General features: G+C 43.1%; 1 protein-coding gene across 2 annotated transcripts in view; it reads left to right on the forward strand.

Moving 5' to 3' along the window:
• Positions 1–262: 262 nt before the first annotated feature.
• ADD3 (adducin 3) overlaps positions 263–19,199 on the forward strand; it is a 100,654-nt gene continuing 81,717 nt past the window's right edge. For both annotated transcript variants that reach the window (XM_030486630.2, XM_030486632.2), the window contains exon 1: positions 263–466. The gene's annotated coding sequence lies outside the window, so the exon portion shown is untranslated. The remainder of the gene's footprint in view (positions 467–19,199) is intronic.

The raw sequence follows: 19,199 nt of genomic DNA on the forward strand, positions 1-19,199 counted from the left end.
ACTCCCTGCCACCCCCTCAGCTGTGCAGCAAGCGTCGCAGAGCCCATCTCCTCACGGCAGACCCCGCTCGCCATGGCCCTCCAGGGGAGACAAACGCTCCCCGGAGGATGCCTCCCCGGCACTGCAGGTACAGCCACGGCTGAAGCGCAGAGGCTCGGGCCGGGCCAACAATGGAGGGCAGTCGAGGCGCAGGACACTGGCTGCGGCCGCCAGCCCCCCCTCACCCTCCCTCGGCTTCAAACTTGGCCGAGGGGCGGCGCGGGAAGGGCGGCGGGCGCGTCCCCGCTCGCTGCCAGATAGTGATCCACAGCGGGCGGGCGGGCGCTGTGGGAGGAGCCCAGGTGTCCCTTCCTGCCACATAGTGTGCCGCCCCTTTCCCCGCCCGCCCGCTCGCCGCGGTGGTGCTGGGGCTCCCGCCGCCGGCGAGGAGGGATGGACTGAAGCACAAAGACGCGGGCCCGCTGAGGTAACGCTCCGGCGGTGCGCGGAGAGGAGGAGCGGGGGGGGTCCTGCCCGTTCGGCGGGCTCTAGCGGGGCTAAGGCCGAGCTGTTGCCGGGGAGGGCGGCGGGAGGCCTGGCTCGCTCGCTCCCCCCACCCGGTTCCCTCCGCCGCCTCCCGGCTGCGGGGCGAGCGCGGGGCCGCGGCGGGGAGCGGATGATGGGGGGGCTGCGGCCGCCGTGGGGGAACTTGTGGTCGGGTGTAGGGCAGCTCTCCGGCCGCGGGAGATGCTGCAGTGCTGCCGTTCTGCCTCGGCGCCGAGCTGGGAAGGACGGAGCTTTAAATAATGCGCCTCTCTGCTTGGAGACTGCGAATCGAGTAACGCTTTGCGAGTCGTTCTTACAGCCGCGGGCTGCCTTTGCTCCACCGCAAGGCTCCGCGCCCCCCCTACGAGACTCGGGAAACTTGTTAAAATTTACGTTCTTTATGGGTTTTTTGATATATTTAATCGCGCACTGCCCCGCATTCGCCGCCGATAGTGGTGCGGGGAGCCCGGGAAGGCGATTCCCAAGCGCCCGTATTCCGGTCACGGCGCTCCCCGCGCTCAGGGCCGCGGTGGCCTGGAGCGGTTCGGGGTTACCGTCCTTGTGCGGTTCTATCAGCCAAGACAGCACTCACACGGTTGCTGCATGAACTTTAGGCTCCAGGAATGAGGATTGCCATGGGCCTTTTGGGAGTTTGTTCCTCGTTTTCGGTTTCACCCCAAGGCGGTTTTCATCTCGCGTTAAAAAGCTTATTTAGGAATTCAGAGCGCATTTATCAACCGGTGTTCGTCGCGGACTTCAGGGCAAGCATGCTCTGCATGGCCAAATGATGTGATTTTAGCAGGGAAGCCTCGGTCTGGCTCCATAAGCAGGGCAGAGCATGCCTCAAAAGCCGGTAGTGGAGGTGGGTTGCTTCTGCTTCTGTCTTCTCAGCATCATTATGTTATGGGCAGGTTGAGGCTGAATCTGCTGGTTTTCATCCACAGGTCCTGGAATCATGTCTGGAGGGTAGTGATGTGATACCAAGCAGAGGAAAAATGTGTAGGATTATGGCTCATCTGTGTGGTGCCACTATGTGAAGGAGTTAAGTTTTAAAACAGATAGATAAAATCATTGGCAATGAATATCTGGGCAAAAAATAGTTGGCCAAGGGTTATAAAAGCATGAATGTATGAAACTGCTGAATTGTTAATAGTGTGGGAGAAGTTGCTGGTTAAATCAGCTTTGGTACCAGAGGAAGGAAGCTGGTAAATGTGACCTCAGCCTTTAGAAAAGGGCTTTGGCACGCCTGGGGCAGCTTCAGGCTGTCTCACCTTGCTCCTGGTCCAGTTGCTGGTGACTGGAATAAAGCCCAGGTGTAGCAGGCTATGGCTGTGTGTGATCCGCTGGGAAGAGGCGGTGGTGGAGCGGCGCAAGCCAGAGCAGATCAGCGCGTGGCTGCCTTGGCAGCGGATCTGCTGTGGAAGGCTCCCTTCACCTCCCTGCCAGGGTTTGCCAGCAGGTCTCTGGTGCCTGGTTGTTCTCTGGTCTGCGCACCCTGTCACATCGGTGGCCTGGCTGGAAACGGCATGTGAACTCGCTCCAGCCTCCTTGATGGCATCCAGTACTTAGAGGGAAAGAAGGCTCCTTGGCTGTTATCAGACAAGCTCCTCAGTGCTACCCTGAGTAAGGAGTGCATGTGCTCCTCCATGAAACAAAATGAGAATTGTGTGATTAATAGCATGTACCAGTTTTAATTTCAGGAATTGTCACATTAACACCTTTAGTGATACATCAGTTTTCAGAAGACATTATTACTTGTGTTTAGTTTTTGCTGGGAGAATGTGAAGCCCTGAGCAGGGAAGAAGGGGTGGGCTATGTAAGAGCTGAGTGTGTAATGATGGAGGTTAGTACATGATGATGATGATTAAGCATGTCCTTAATTCTTGACCAATAGATGGAGTGCTGCTACGCTTCAGAGTGTCTGGGGATTTGATGGTCTCTTGGATAAATCAGTCATTATCCTTGACTCTTGCCTGAGGATTGAGGTAGATGACATTTTTATTTAAGGAAATGATGATTTTAGGGTGGTGCAGTTAGGCTGTCATGTACACCATGAACATCCAACCTAAAGAGGAGCTCCAGACGGTGCTTTGCACACCAGAGACTTTGTGTTACCTGTGGGGTGAGTGGACTTGAGCAATGTGGGTGAATGGGGATATTTCACTGTGGGTCAGAGAGGTGTTCTGCAGCTCTTCTGTCCACCCTTTGCTGGTTATGAAATGAGCACTGGGTGTTCGACAGGGCTGGATGAAGCCAGCTGGGTTCAGTGGAGCTGTGCTGGAACTGTCCCTGTTGCATGTGATGTTAGAGGTGACATTGCACGTGGGGCTGCCTGCTTTTGTTCGGCTTGACTTGCTACGGGCCAAATGACCTCGTATAAGACACTATTTGCTGTGAAAATGATCAGAAATTGACACGTAAGAGACAAAACATGAAAACTATTTTAAGACGGGGCAATGTTAGTTTGTTTCCTGTTGTAAGCTGAATGTTTTACAGATCAAACATTGCAATGAAAGAAGGCAGAAGGCTGCTAGTTTTCCCTTGTCAAAATCATTGTCGCTAGTTAAAACTGCAACAAATGTCCTTGCCACACTGTGGATGGTGTCGGAATGATAATGCTTTAAAAAAACAAGTTTAATTCCAGAGAATAACTTGTGTGACTTTGAGCTGGTGCATAAAATTGCCTATGCTAGGCTTTAAACTGGATAAAAATTGTTGGTTCTTTAAAATATGTCCTGTGCCTTTAGCAGCCATTGCAACCCCTGGCTGTTACTTCCCTTGTAAATCAATTCTGCATTTTCATAGGGTTGCTGCTTCAAAAACTGAGTCTGTCATTGTTTCGGTATTGACTTAGAAGAATGCAATCTATATTATTTCATAACATTGCTTCCCGTTACATCACAGGCTTTTCTTCAAGCTATGTTTTGAAATGTTGGTTGCCATATGAGAGATGGGAGAGATGGTGGTGTGGTTTCTAGTTGGGTTCTTGGGGGTAGTTGTCTTTTGTGTAGCACTTTTTTGGCAGCTGAAGATGAATAAAAGCTCTTTAACCCCCAGGGAACAAGCAGTAATGTACTCATTGTGTTAGACTCTGTGGCAAACAGATCTACTCTGCTTCCTATATTAACTTTGAGTCACTTGGTATATGGGGAAATACTTGTGTTTCTTTTCTGTATTCAAGATAACGCAAGTCATTGTACATCATAGCAAATGAGATTTTGGAGGTGGTACTTTTAGAGCTATCCTTTCAAGAACAGGGATGGTTTGTGGATAATTTATGGTCAGGTTTATTCATTAAGACAAACCAATTTTAACAAATTTGGTTACATAAGAAGGTATCATTAGTTATGACGTTCTTAATCTAGGCTGTTGGGGGGGTCACTTCAAAATCAGCAGTAAACTGGAAAATGTTTGCTACTAAAGGTTGAGATTTTATTCAGATTCATTGAAAAGTTAGTGAAAGAAGGCTTGAAACCTTCAAACCTCAGGTTGTTTTTCCCCCACTGGATCTTCACAGTTTAGTAAGTGTGATGTAAGTGTTCATTTAGTTAGGACTGTGGGAGCATATTAAATGTAGTTTGTGTCTTATGGTAGCAATGTCGGTTCTGCTTGACAAGGATGCAGTCAGCAGTTACAACGTGCTAATTAGGAAAATGTTATAATAACCTCATTTATTGTTCCTGTCTCTTACACTGTTCTGGTCTTGGCTAGGAAGAAACACTTTTCTTGCCTTGTATTGTTTAAGGTGTTGAAATCCTGGTGACATCAAAGCAGCAGGTATCTTTTGTGCCAGTTAGCAGGCTGAGGTGAAGATCAATAAATCACAAGCTGGTGTGAGAGCTCCAGCTTGCTTTGTAGCTTTTCATGGTGTGTTTTCTTGACCCACAGCAGCTGATGGCTGGTAAATCCCTTCTCCCTTATGCAGTCAGAACCTGTTGAAGTTACTTCTCCAGCTGAAGTACATGGCAATCTCGAATACCACAGAGTTGATGGTAGCTTACTGCTGCTCTCATTTGTTGCTGTGCTGCCCTGAACAAGTACCTAGCACAGTGTTGGCATTAATATCAGCTGGCGCTTCAGCCAAGAGCTGAACTGGCTGCTGTGCTGGCCAAAGAAAGAGAATTCTGTGAATTGCTTTGAACAATCCGTGCTTGCTGTCTTCATCTATACCTGTAATAGCCACCTAGACCTGTGATTGATCTCAGGCTTTTTTTTGTTGTTGCAAAGAGCTATTACACTAAATGCAACATAGTTATGAGGCCAGTTGGTTCTGCATCTTGTGTTTGCAGATGCACAGTGAATAGCAGTTCTGGAAGCAGGGTGCTTGCCACCCAACCAAGCATTCCTGTGCATGTCCTTAGTACTAAACAGGCTTCAAACCAGAAAAGCTTGCTTGTTGGACAAAGTTTGCTTTAATTGTTCTAATACAGTAAAAATAAGAAAGGAAAGATGTAATTTGAAATACATATTCCCGCCCCTGCAAATGTGGACTAGCATTTTCTTGAATAAATGCTTTTTTGGTAGCTCTAGAAATCTTGACAGAATGCTGTGGAAGTGATTTTGTCTTTGCGATTCAAATAAATAATTCTAGATCAATAAAAATGATTAGTTGGCTGGGTGCAGGGAGATTGCTGATATGAACCTAAGTTGTTTTATAGAATCCAGTATCCCAGTACTTCCGTAGCAACCTGTATGACATTTTAGTCTTTATGGATTTATACACAAAAAACCTCTAAAGAGCATTAGTAACGCCACAAATTCAAGTATTTGAAAGCTGGGGAGTGCTTTCCAAAGAAAATATCCTCAATTTAAAACTGAAAATTAAACTATAGCATTGGAAACCAGATTTACATGCCCTTGTGTCGGAAAGAGCAGAAGTGTTCTGGCTCAGACACTTCAGATGTAGCAGACACTTAGCAGAAGCAACCTTCAGTCTAACGTGAAAAATTAGGTGAAAATGAAAATAGGATTTGGGGACGGAAACAGTGGACAATACTAGGCAGTGCATCCAGCTCTGGCTAAAACTGAATACAATGACACAAAAGTGTGACCTCAGAAGTACCTCTGTGTTTTCCTGACTCAGATACGCAACCAGTTTTAGGAGTGCTAATGAAGTGCATAACAATTTCGACAGGCTCCTGGTCAATGGTGAAACAGGAGTAGAACACAATTTGAGCCAGCTCACTTTTAATATACCAATTGTTGTGACACACCAGACAAGCTACCATATTTGCTGTGTATCCTAATCCAACAAAACCAAACTTCATTCGTAGAACATACAAACTGTATTTGGTTCTTGCATGTTACAGTAGCCTGTGGATGGTAAGATCAAGTATTCTCTTACGATTGTTTTCAGCTGTAGTATCTGCAATTTCTATGATGGCTGTGAAATTTAGGGTGCAAGATGGTGTGTACAAAACTAATACCTGACATTCCCATGTTAACTGAATACAACATTAGCCCTTCTGAAGTGGTATTGCTGCCATAATCATAGAATCATAGAATCATAGAATCGTAAGGGTTGGAAAGGACCTTAAGATCATCTGGTTCCAACCCCCCTGCCATGGGCAGGGACACCTTGCCCTAAACCACGTGGTCCAAGGCTCTGTCCAACCTGGCCTTGAACACCGCCAGGGATGGAGCATCCACAACCTCCCTGGGCAACCCATTCCAGTGCTTCACCACCCTCACTGTAAAGAACTTCTTCCTTATATCTAATCTAAACTTCCTCTGTTTAAGTTTGAACCCATTACCCCTTGTCCTACCACTACAGTCCCTAAGGAAGAGTCCCTCCCCAGCATCCTTATAGGCCCCCTCCAGATACTGGAAGGCTGCTATGAGGTCTCCACGCAGCAAATAAGTGCTTTAATAAATAAGTAGTCAGATATAAATGAATAACTATCAAATAGATATTTCAATTATCAGGATTAAATTGGGATAGTGCCCACAATGAGCCCATCATCCCATTTCAGATCTTGATCACATCTGAAGTGTGTACTAAATACCCAGTTCAGGAGTAATCGTGATGTTCGCAGTTGATCTGCACAATTTGTCTGTTTATGGCAGCTGTTTTTAAATGCCTCTTTGTCTGAAAGTGTATGTGAAGGCAAAACTCTTGTGGTGACTTAAGTGTTTTTTGGCCCCACTGTCAGGGTAGAAGGCAGAAAGCAAAGATGTTCATGGTCTTTACTTCATTTACTAAATGGAAGCTGTTGCTTCTTAGGGCAAACTGTCTATGTTCAGGTAAAACGTTGTATAATTTTGTTATTCCTAAAACTATTGAGGTTGTGAAAAAGAATCTGTGTGTGTTTGTGTGTGTATATATATTCAAAATATATATTATATATTCTTTTTTACCTTTTCCATTCCTGTCGATGGACATAACACTGAATACAAATCAGATTCCTTACTGATGCGCTGATTGTTATGGGGTGACTCTCCAGAGCCATTCGTCTTTGACGTGCAGCTGACTTGGCATTCAAAGGCCACGTGCATGTTCTGTGTTAAATGGCTTAAGGACTGGAGTGACACAGCTGGAGAGCTTGGCGGATACCTCTGCGTGTGCATGATTTGGAACAAAAAACTCCATCCTCTGAAGCAAAGTGTCCAAAGTAAATCACTGTCAAGTTTTCATAAATATTTTTATTGTAGAGATTTAATCCTGAGCAGCTGAGGAAGAAAACTGATGTCATGATACATACTTTAATGATGGCTGGTGCAATGTTTAGTAAAGCAAAGTGTGTCTGTAACCAGCTAAAGCCCTCTTTATATGTTTGGCTTGTTCCTTATCAACCTGATCAAAACGATGGGTCTGGTATTGAACAAAAAGCAAGAAATGTGCGGAAGAACTTGCAAATACATTGAAATTTGTGAGGTTTTAAAAGAAATAAAATGAAACCCAAACTCAGTGGTCTGGCAGTCAGGTTCCCTTATTTATTTGGGTTTTTTTTACTGTTTCAAACTTTGTTTAACTAGTTTTGCAGCTTGTGAAGGGATTGAATACATCTGGGTAGTGCTAATGTGAGTGAGTCTGCACTCAAAACCAGGTTAGCTTGAAAAAAAGTAAAATCTTGAAATGAATCCAGGTAGCTTCCAGTTAAAACATATCAAATAACATAAAGCACGTGAACTTGAGGGAACTCACTTTAACTATATAAAACATTGAAGCTGTAAAACATCAGGAACGTTTAAGCTGTAAAACATCAGGAGGGGTTTTTATAGGTGTCTGGATAATTCGCCCGTAGATGGCAGGGGGGCCGTCTGGGTTCCCCTTTTACATCAGGTGTTTTCTGTGAGCCAAGCACTTGGGGGAAGCTGAAATACTGCTTCCTCTTGAAATGGCTGTTGCATACACCTTATGCTCTTTGTTTGTGTTCGCTCAAGCCTGGGTGTTTTTAAACAGCAGTGTCCCTAATTTTATATGCTCTCTGACAAGTCCTTGTGAAGGGCTGATTTTCAAAGACTCTTTTGTTCTTCTCAAGCACCACACCATTTGAAATGGTTTGCTGTCTAGTCAGCAGAAGTTGTTCTTTTTCTTGCTGTTCCGAAGGTAAGTGCTTTATTGCATGTCAGTGCTTCTAATCAAATTGAGTGACTTCTAATGTATTGCCAGGTGGGATCCTGTATCCTTCAAAATAGCTTAAGTATGAATGTCTCCAGTTGTCTGGATTAAGACACCGTCTCTTCGGTGATGGACCCAAAGTGGCCAATAGAGACCATATAGTGTGGTGAGATGTCTTCCGTACCAGAGAAGTGTCCTCCAGGAAGGGCAGTCAACCTTTCAGGTCTATCCTTTGTAAAATGTTTGCTTAGATGTGAAGATTGCCAAACCTGTACTCACTTGGCAAGCACATGTGATACAACTTGGAGTGGAAAGGAGGGAGAGCTCTAAGTGAAGATGCAAGAGGTAGGAGGGCTCTGCTCCATAGGGCAAGGCAAGCAGGAGCCCCAGCTCACCCAGTGGTTCCAGTGCCAGCAGCTTTGGCTGCCTGGTCTTTTCCTGTAGCTGGAAAAACAGACTGCTTAGCTCAAATGTATCTGCAGAGCAATGTGCATATGGGCACATTTTGGGTTCTTTCCAAGAACCTTGGTTGCTATATGGCACTTGTCTCTAAGCTTGGGTCTGTGAACTGTTTCACAGGAGCCCACCAGACAGAACAGAGTACAGTAGTCTGGTTGCCCCAATACTTGCGTAGAATACTTGTGTCTCTCCGTGGGAAAAGCTCTCTGTTCCCGTGTTGAAAAGGGTTGAAATCTTCTCCTTTGGGGAGAACAGTAAAAAAATTTTTACAATTCAGATGTATTGCTTCCTTTCCTATTAATGTTAGCTGTTATGTTGCGTAAAGCTTTACTGCATGTGCAATATTGACTAAAAAGAATTAGTAAGTGGCGGGAGTGAGAGTAACAATGTCATTTATCACCCGGACTCGTCTTTAACAAGAAAAACTAGCTTGAGGTACACCATGTACTAGTGTCTGGCCACTATCACCCATGCTGCAAACGTACAGTAACAGGTATTGTGTGCAGTAAATTTATCTTCTTAGTAGAAACCTGATGTTGTTGCTCTTCCCAGGGGGTACGTTGAATTACATTATTACCGGGGCTGAGCTAACAGAGCTTTGCTTATAGTATACATACAGACAAGATGGTTCTTCACAGAGAGGTGACCTTTGCTGTATTTTGGTTTCAGATTTCAGAGGACCTATTTCAAAGTTTTTAGCTTCAGCCCACACCCTGCTGGTAGTTGGCTGTAAAACTGGCTTTGAAGAAAGGGTAGAAAAAGTCATCTGCCCTTTATTACTTTCATAAAGTTCAATAAAGGTCATTTATTTACTCCTTTTTTTAATATACCCTGCTGCCACTGTTACTTGTCAATATAACTGATAGCTCAAAGATGAAATTAAAGCTACGGAATTACCAGTTACAATGTGCAAATGCATAATGTAAGTAATGCTTTTTTACGACTCTTCTGTTTATTAGTTAACTTGAAGAATGTGTGCTAGCACGTATTTGTGCTGGGGAAACTGTTATGGCATAATGGAGTGTACTCCCTCCAAGGTTATTCCACCCATTCTCTAAACTTATTTTGGGTTACTCTCTCTCTCTCAAACCAATTCAAAGGAGCAAATTAAAGCCCTGTAATCCTATTTAAGAACCCAGTCAAAGAAGAAGTCTGCATGTCACCATTCCAATAAATATAATCACCTCTTTAATACAGTCACTCCTCTCTAGGACTCTGACTTCCATCTGATTAAAATATTTGGGTTGTACATTACAACCAAACTAAAGAGGATATCCTGCTCTTCCCTCCTGGCCTTGTGGTCCTGCCTCATCCTCTCTCGTGTAAGCCCTGCTGCTCGCTTAACTTACGCAATTCATCATGAATGGCAGTAGAATACCTCCCTCCCACCCCCATCTGCTTTAACTCTTAAATAAGTTGAATTAGCTCAAGAGAGGGTGGGCACTAGAGTGGATGTGGGGTGTCTGAGGCAGCAGTGAGAACCTGCAGGGAAAGAGGGGAACAGGGACATGGGGAACTGCCAGCGCCGAGCTTCAGGTTGACTCCAGCCCCTTAATCCTTCAGTAGTGACAGCTCTGCAGGGTCCCTCCTGCCCACAGTACTGGGAGGCAGCGCAGAAATCTAAGCGGAAGGTGTTTGTGAGTTGAGCTTTCTGCAAGGGGATTTGCTTGTAAGAAAGCAAGAATGAAACAGCTGTTTCTCCAGGCTTTGAGATAACAGCATTGCAGCCATTAAGTTACAAGGTTCCCTCTACCCTCACAGTACTCTCAAAATCTGAGGGGGAACAGGCATGTTTAAAGATAGACTCCTTGGGATAAATGCGACTTTTTGGAGAAACTGTGTAGGCTTTGAAGTAATTTTAGTTAAAATAGTGTCAACATGCTGGGCTGAGCTGCTCTTTGGCTTCCATGTCATGCACCCATATCCAGCTCTCTGAAGCTACCAGTGGGTGACAGTCCTGGGTGTTGGGTGCTTGGGGTTGCTTTCTATAACAGCCTTCCCTTGGCTCCAGACCCTGCAGTATACATGCAAGATGTAGAACTAAATTTTCTATTGTAAAATAAAAAGGTTTTCACTATTGAACAATGTGTACCAGTGCTGCTCTTATTTTTTTTTTTTTTTGGGGGGGAGGGGGTTCTATTTCATAATTGTGTATGAGAAATAGAGGCTGAAAACATCATTAGGCAAACATTATTGCCATAGGAAAACATCATTATCAGGTAGGTCACAGTGTCTATATGTTCAGGAACATACGGAACAAATTACTTTGAGAGGAAAGAATGGGGTTGTGCTTGGTTCTAGCAATCAGCTTATGTATATGTTTACAAGGCAGCTTTTTATATAAAGAAGTAAGAATTACATTGAGGAAAATGTAAGGAAAAAAGGAAAGAAAATGTGATGTAGCTATAACTACAAAATGTTATGTAGCTATAACTTGCAGTCTCCTATATGCCTTTGAAAATGGTATTGCCTCTCTCCTCCTTCTGTTCAGGTTCTCATCAGTTAAATGATGTATAAGAAAATCTGGTGTTGCTACCAACAAATTTGGCAGAAGAATTGTTGTAGAAATGTGTTGCTGAGTTTCCAACAGCAGAAAGCTGTTTGCTGTTTAAGTTGACTGAAATTGTTCCAGTTAGCATCTGTGCAGGTGGTGAATGACACACATTCACAGTGTCAATAGCTGTCCCGCAGCTAGCACTGCAGGGTTGACAGTGCTGGGTCCTCTTAGATTTTTCCTGGATCTCTCTTTCCTTTTTTCTCTTTTCCTAGCTGCAACGAAGCCTTGTCTTCAAAAGTTTGTATTTATTTTGTTTGATGTGATATGCAGGCCTGAGTGTACATACTTAAGGAGTCTTATCAAAGTAATACTGGCTCAGTCAGAGTAAAGATGCTTTAGCTAAATAGACTACGGCTGTGTTTAAAAATAACAGCTTGGGCTGTGTCAGCGTGTTGGACGACCTGATACTGACTTCAACAGAAAGAGCTCTGAAAATTACTTTGCCTGTTGCATGTATCACCTCCAGTGTGAACTTGTTTTCCGTTGGTAGCATTTTGGTGTGAGATGAACCAAAACAGAGCCCCTGAATTTTAAAGGTGATTAGGCAAGTGGTTTCAGGGCGATCTTGTTTTATTCGGCATCTTTTAAATGCAGGAATGGGAGTAGCAAAGCTGCTGCTCTTGGTCAGATTGTCAAAGCAGTGGTGTCTGGGGTTGGGTGCAAACACTGTCCTCCTCTAAACTCAGTAGTTTTGGGTTCTCAGCTATTTGATTTCTGTAGGAAAAGGAGATGTGTATACTCCACAGCCCGGGTCAGTCTGTGTGTGACTGCCGTACTTGCACACGTGTAAGCTCCTGCTTTCTCGCAATAGTAAAGCGTGTGGCTCAGTTCCCATGCGATTGTCTCATCTCGCCCAGCCCTGGTTTGGCTCTGACTTCTGCTGCCTTTCTGAAGACTCATTTCAAACACTGGTATATTAAAAGTCTTGATTAATGAGATCTAGGCCATATGCAGGGAGAAAAAGAAGGTAAAACTTTCTGAAAACATTATGTGTATCTGTTGTTTATTCCGTTTCTTATGGTTCTTGTTTTGTGTGGGTTTTCTGTCCTTCTTTGTTTCTTGGCAAAGAAGACAGTATTACGTTCTTGTACCAAGAGGAAGGGTATTAAGCTTACTCATAAAAGGAAGATTTATTATCAAATGTAGTTTTTCATTTTGTCCATTGGAATTCATGGTTTTTTATACCCTAACCATACCCAGATCACTGCCTTCATTCATAGGTCGTTGGATCAAGTTCGGATGCTGTCTTTGTTAAATTATGGCTCCTGAGGGTGTTCTGTTACAGAGGTTTCTTCAGTCAGGGGAAATGAGGGTATAATAAAGAGGATCCAAGGACCGGACATAATGATTCTATATAACTGAAACAAACAATGCCACATTTGGCTGATGCTGGATTTTCCATCAAACTTTATTGGCATTTGTTCATTTTGCTTTAAGCAGAGTTTAAAACTGAGGCAGCTTGTGAAGTAACCGAGAGGCCAATAGCAGACGATTTGGGCAATACTTCTAATTGCTGTATCCTATCTTCATGCATTTATCCTGAATTCTGGCTTACTCAGGAAGTCTCCTTTGATTCAAATGCCATTAGAGCAGTAAATTCAACAGGAGACATCCAGATTCCCTGAAAGGACTATAACTGAAGCCAGTATAATAGACCTGGCTGTGGCTGAGGTTCCTGAAACCTCGTTCCAAGCATTGAGCTCGGTGAGAAGCAGTGCTGCCTTCTGGCACAGTGAGTACCTGACCTTCATGGCTGTTGCCTCTGGCTTGCTGCAACTGTCTGCTAGCTGCTGCTGGTATGTTTTGCCTTCTACTACAGTTAGAAAATATTATTAATTGTAATATGCTAAAATAGGGATAGAATCATCAAAACATACTTAAGGATGCAAGCAAATTTGCTGAGAGATTCAATAAATAAATGACTGTGCCTCTTAGCCAGAAACGCAGTGTGAAGCAAGAACTCAGAGTGTGCCGGTGGTTTTCTCTCTGATGTTGAGCGCTGCCAGAAGAGGAATGATGCTGAATCCCTTTCTCACTGCCTTTGCTATGCCAGAGTGTTGGTCTTTCAGGGTAGAGAGTGTGCAGTACTGCAGTTTTCTGCAGATCCTTCTCGAGGAGAGAGGAGGAGGAAAAAGCAGAGTATTAGCTTTGACATTTACAAACTAAAGCCGCTGAAGTCAAAACTGCAGCCAGCATCTTAATGCCCTGTGAATTCTCTTAGCATGCTTTGGGGGTATTTTTCCTGCCTGTTATTCTCAGTAACTTCAGTGTCTTTGCACATTAGTGAATTTGGGTGCTACAATTGAATCATACCCAAGACACAAAAGTGTTTCTTCTCCCCATCTCTTGCTACACAAGGTCTTCAACACACCTGATCTATTTCTTTATTCCTACAAATCTAGAAGAACCCTTCCTAATGCTTTCTCTCTCTTTGTCGGGTTCAACTGCATAACTGTAACTCCTTTTATCTTCTTATGTCCGTCCTACCCATGTTAGAAGCCACTCTCTGGTAAAAATGAAAGCTCTTATCATGGCTAATAGTGTAGCACTTTGGAAGATGAAAACTGGATTCCTCATGGAGCAAAAAGCTGCGTGTGATTTGAGATTAGCACTTGGAGTACATTAGCACTGTGCTTTATGGTCAAATTTAATGAACACAGTATTTTTAGTCCTTTTTTTGTACCATAATATGCATGTGGTGCAATAGGATTCTGCATGACGAGGAAAGCAAGCTGACAGAAGAGGTAAAACTCCATATTGCCCCAGGGATAAACTTCTGGAAATATTTCTATGGATTACAGCAATGGGTATTACATAAGAAAGAAAAAAGTATGCCCTGAAGTGCCTAAATTATTAAAGCATTTGTAAAAGTAGGATTTGTTTGTCTAGAAATGTATTGCAATGTCCATTTCTGACCAGAGGCGAGACAAGTATGGATGCATTTTAAAATCACTCACCCACAGGACCCTCTGGATTTGGAAGGTTGCAAAGTTGTGTAACTCAGTGTGAAAACATAAAAGGCTACAGCTGATACCTTCAAATTATTTATTTATCTTGCAGTTGTGTGAAGTTAAGTTTCCTGAGAGGTCTGTGTGACGGTATTTAGTGTAAGAGGATCTTATCTTCTACTTGTTTTTCCTTTGTGGTAAACTGAACTAGCACAGGCTTGCCCCACAGTGTGCAATTGTGCAGCTTTCTGATGAATTGAGTGCTCTCTTGAGCGTATTTGATAGCTGGGGGAGGTATAAAAGTAGAACTGGCTTTTGGTTGTGAGATGCAGTGATTTCCTTGTAGCATCTCGTGGGGGGTGAGTTTGCACTGGACTCGGATCCACAGCTACTGAGATTTTTCTCTTGAGCCGCAGCATCTTTGGCTTGGTCTGTAATGGAGTGGAAAGGCAGGAGGTATTCATACTGCTCAGTTCGGCCAGCTGAGGCTTTCCCCTTAATCACACTCCTGCTTTGAATTGCTTTTTGGAGAACTCTCTATTGATGCCGGAAGCCTTAAAATAAGGCAAACTCAGCTTGGGCTTGGCTGGCGAATGAAGGTGCCCCAGCAGAGCAGTGAAAGCACACTTTAGGTTATTCGTCTTGCATACAAATTCTGAATCCGTGGGTCTTCTCAGCTCTGGCTCCATGCAGATAACACGCAGATAACAATTCTCTGTTTAGTTCTCAGCTCATTATTGAGATTTCTGTCTTATTTAAATATCCCACCGGCATATTGGCTTGACTTCTGGAAACACTTGGGCTGTGAGCTTTTAATTTTTAACTTTTTAATACAAGCTGTGTAAATGCTGCAGTATTTTATCCATCTCATTTTAAGATATTTTATCTCATAAATGTCTGACACCCACTGGTGCTCACCTTTTCTGGGGACAGTGAAACCCCTCATGTGAAATAGTACCTAGGAAATGAATGAAGGTTTTGCCATTCATTTATTAATGTGTCCAGAAACCACCTGTATGTTTTGGATTCTCAAACAGTTCAGTTTGTTTGTCTTCCTTCTTAAGAAAATAAACAAATGCACACAATGTCCTCACTTGTTTCTCCTACCCTCCCATCCATAGGTAGGCTTCAGAATCAGTCAAATCAAAATACTCTCAAATTGGGGTTTCTTTTATGTTTGTTTGAAGAAAAAGCTTTACTAGCAATGCTTCTGTTATAACTAGTAAGTGAGGCTGTAGCAGTTGAAGCTTGTAAATAATTTTTAGGCACTGTAGATAGACTGCATGTGGGCACATCACCCACCCTGACCCGAGTAGCTGGAAATGCCTGGGGGAGAGTGCAGCTGAGCCCTGGTGCTTGGTGCTCCAACAGCCGCTCACTGAAATAGCCTTTTCCTCATGGAAACAAGGAGCAGACACAAGTGCTTTGCTCACCTCTGAGCTCGGATTGCCTGTTTACCCATCCTCACCAAAGCTTCCTCTCTGAACAAGCTGCTTGAAATCCATCTGACTCCACCACTAAAGTCAGTGTTTATACAACTATACCTATATTAGTCCTGTTGAAAAGGATGCTCAATTCAGATGTGGCAGATGTTAAAAGTTCTTGTTAAACGTTGCTTGGGACATTTTAAATAGTTAGGAAAAAATCCACTTGTCTGATCTTCCTGCTTCAGAAGCAAATACAGTTACGTACCTGTTGGTTAGAAATCGGCTGGATGTGAGAGGATTTTAAAACTGCAGCTCTGTTCACATCATCTGACACTGTATTTCTTAGGTAAAAACAGAAGTTTTCCCTGCTTCAATTTTTATTCTTCAACGTTTTCATCATTTCATATGACCCTCTTAATACCTTGCTTGGGAAAGATAATCTAGATTAATCAAATACCTGAGCATGACCAATAAATGTAGGTGCTCCTAAGGACAGATGTCCTCTGAAAGTGTTATTTAATTTTTCAAAGGCCTAATCAAATAATTTGGGGAAGTGGGTTGTTTTCACCTGTTATTTAAGTGGTGTCACTCGTAGTAACTAACCCAGCTTCAAGTACTTTAATTCCTTCAATAAATATGTTGCCAAGGCAATAACCTCAGTAATCATTTGGGTTTTTTTACTAGTTTAATTTTATATGAGCATGAATGTGGAGTGAGAGTAAAATGATTAAATACAGAGAGAATTTTGCTTAAACATTGGATTGTCTACTCATATGAATATGAATCATCGAATCACAGGATGGTTTGGGTTGGAAAGGACCTTAAAGCTCATCCAGTTCTTACATCTAACCTGAACTTCCCCTGTTTAAATTTTAACCCATTACCCCTTGTCCTATCACTCCAGTCCCTGACGAAGAGTCCCTCTCCGCCATCCTTGTAGGCCCCCTTCAGGATTTGTCTGATCTAGTTGAGGAGTGCACTCGCTGAGAGGACTGTTCTTTGATACCTGGACATCAAATATGGTGAAACTCTTCTGGGTTTAGATGTGGAATGACACTGTCAGTCTTTCAGTGCTGTTTCTATCCTATTTGGAGATGGGTTTGAGTTTTATTCAAACTTTCCCACGGTAAGTTGATAAGATTTTATAAATTGGCAAGCAGGAAAGAACCAAGTTCTTAGTCAAACTTTATTACTTTTATGTTTAAAACTTACTTGTGTTTCTATTAATTTTATTGATTGATCAGAGTTTTATCAGAATGAATCTACCTTTTATGTTCTAGGCAATGCTAGAGCACACCAAATAAATCTTTATCATGTATTTGAGTTACCTCACTGAAATCTCTACACATTGGTAAGAGTTTTTTTTATTTAAGGATGTTATTAGCGATAAAAACCTGGGTATGTATCAGTTGGATTTCTGATTTTTTTTTTTTAACTCAAACCACTAAAAATATTTTATTAAAGTGTCTCTTAAGTTTCTCCAGTCCTGCAAGCAGAGTGGTAGTGACTGTTTTTGTACTTTGAAAATCAAGTTACAGTCAGGTGCAGTCCTAGATAAGCACTCTTTGTAGCAAAGAAGCTCATCTAGACTTAGTTCTAACCTGAAACATTGCCTTCTGGTAGCTGCTCTAGCAATGAGCTGCTACAAAGCAGTGCTTCCTCAGTAACATGTTCACCTTTTCTTTGATAAGGGTATGCTTGAATTATTTTTGGGGTGGAAAGGGTGTGAAAGGGGATGGTGGGTAACTTTTGTAGTTCTAGGAAACGTGTTTTTGTGAGTTAAGATACTTCGAGAAAACATGGAAGACGAGTGAAATGATTATACAGAGAGAATTTTTCCTTGAACACTGGGTTCAAGATGTAGGCCACATCTGTAATCATGTTTTTAGAAATGAGTCCATATTAAACCAACTCTCTGCCAACAGCATCTGGTTGCACTTTATGTACATGTTTTCTTTCATAGAGAAAGCAAACCATATGACATAACCCCAGTTGGAGAGAAATGATTGTTTAGAATACTTTGTTTATTTATATAGCACCACAAGATGAAATATGTCTTCATCTGAAAAACCTTACAGCAGATTACAAAGGTGAGCAAGTGACACTGGCATTTTCATATGGCCAGTCTGGGGTACTGCGTAGCATGGTTAACAGGCCCTGCTTACAGGGATATCAAATTAGTAGCTGGATTGCTAATCAAATGGGGGCTAATAATTCCAGGTGTCCTCATGGGTGGTGCCCCATGTCCTATAGTGGCCCTGCGATGCTGGTAACACTCCTGACGCATTGCATGGGGTCAGAAAGAGCAATACTTTGCAGTGACAAAGCGTCACAGACACGGTGCCTGTTAGGACTGGGAGCAAACCCCTGGTACTGCTCACTATGAGTAAAATTTGGGAGCAACGATTTGCTTCTAATAAAATACTCTGCACAGCAGTTGTTTGCATGAATTGTTCAGACTAATTTCAGCAGGTTGATCTTGATTACGCTCTTGAAAATGACTTCTTAGCTTAGAAAACAAGCTGTCTGTGGGGCTGGTGAAGAGGGCCAGCCTGGATTCACCCTTTGGCTTCCACTTGGGAACCAGCTGAAAGGTAAGAATTGGAAATACTTTGCAGACATCAGAGGCATGATTTCCTGTAATAAAAAGAGTGTTGGGCTGGGGTGCTCCTCGGAGCAGGGAGAGCTACCCAGTGGGGTTTTGGCTGTTGTAATCCTAGACAACAGATCTCTTCAGCACATGCCTACCAAGGTGTTTCAGCATGAAGGCTGGGCCACCTGCAGCTGTGGTTGAAGCAGTGTTTAACTGAGCAGGTATGGTACTGTACTTCTGATTTGAAGCCGTTTGGAAGGAGCAGTTTCCATGTAGGCCAGCAGACAGTCTTCAGAACTAGCTCGTTGTGTCAAAACATCAATGGGAGCTTTTATGCCCTGCAAGACCATGTGTGTCAGCGAGGTACATACTGGGGAGGGAGGCAAATGTTATCTACTGTAGGGTTTATTTCTTCCCTTAACAGGCTCCGAACAAACATACACAAGGAAAGGACATTTTGGCAATTTGTATCCAGATAAGACATCCTTGTGTGGTTAATGGTCTCACCTGAGATCCAAAGTCTCTTTTGTTCTTGCTTTTTAAATTGATTATTTGTACATTAAAGTTGCTTAGAATATGCAGTATCCAACAGGTGATGCTTTGACTCTTTCTATTTCAACTGATTACCGTAGCTGGTAACAGCATAGCTTTGTTTTTTTGACTCAGCCATGAGAATGACAGTGTTTTAGAATTGTGTGCTGTTGCAGCACCAGAAGAAAACAGGAATTTAAATGCTGCAGCTAGACATTTTAAAATTAGGCATCCTAATTGACAGAGCTAAACATGACTTAATTACTTAATGTAATTAACGGAATACCTGTTACCTTTTTAGTTGCTAGGCTAAAAGGTTCTTAGCTGAGTACAGGCTTTCGTTGTGCATGATGACCCTTGAAAGGCTTCTGGGACTCCATCCAGCTGGCAGCTTGGCATTGCTGAACAGATGTGGCTGGTCTCTGGAGAGCTGATCTGTACTGCTAGCTTTATTAATTCCTGACATTCATATTGATCTGTGGATCCAAACAAAAGTGGAGAGTCTCATGTGGAGGTGGCATAATGTGGAAGTTCCTGTTGGTCTCTTCCTGATACCTTCAGGATATACTTTTTTTGTAGGTCTAATATTAGTCTTAGC

Source organism: Strigops habroptila, chromosome 5 (genome assembly GCF_004027225.2).
Source record: "Strigops habroptila isolate Jane chromosome 5, bStrHab1.2.pri, whole genome shotgun sequence".
NCBI lineage: Eukaryota > Metazoa > Chordata > Aves > Psittaciformes > Psittacidae > Strigops > Strigops habroptila.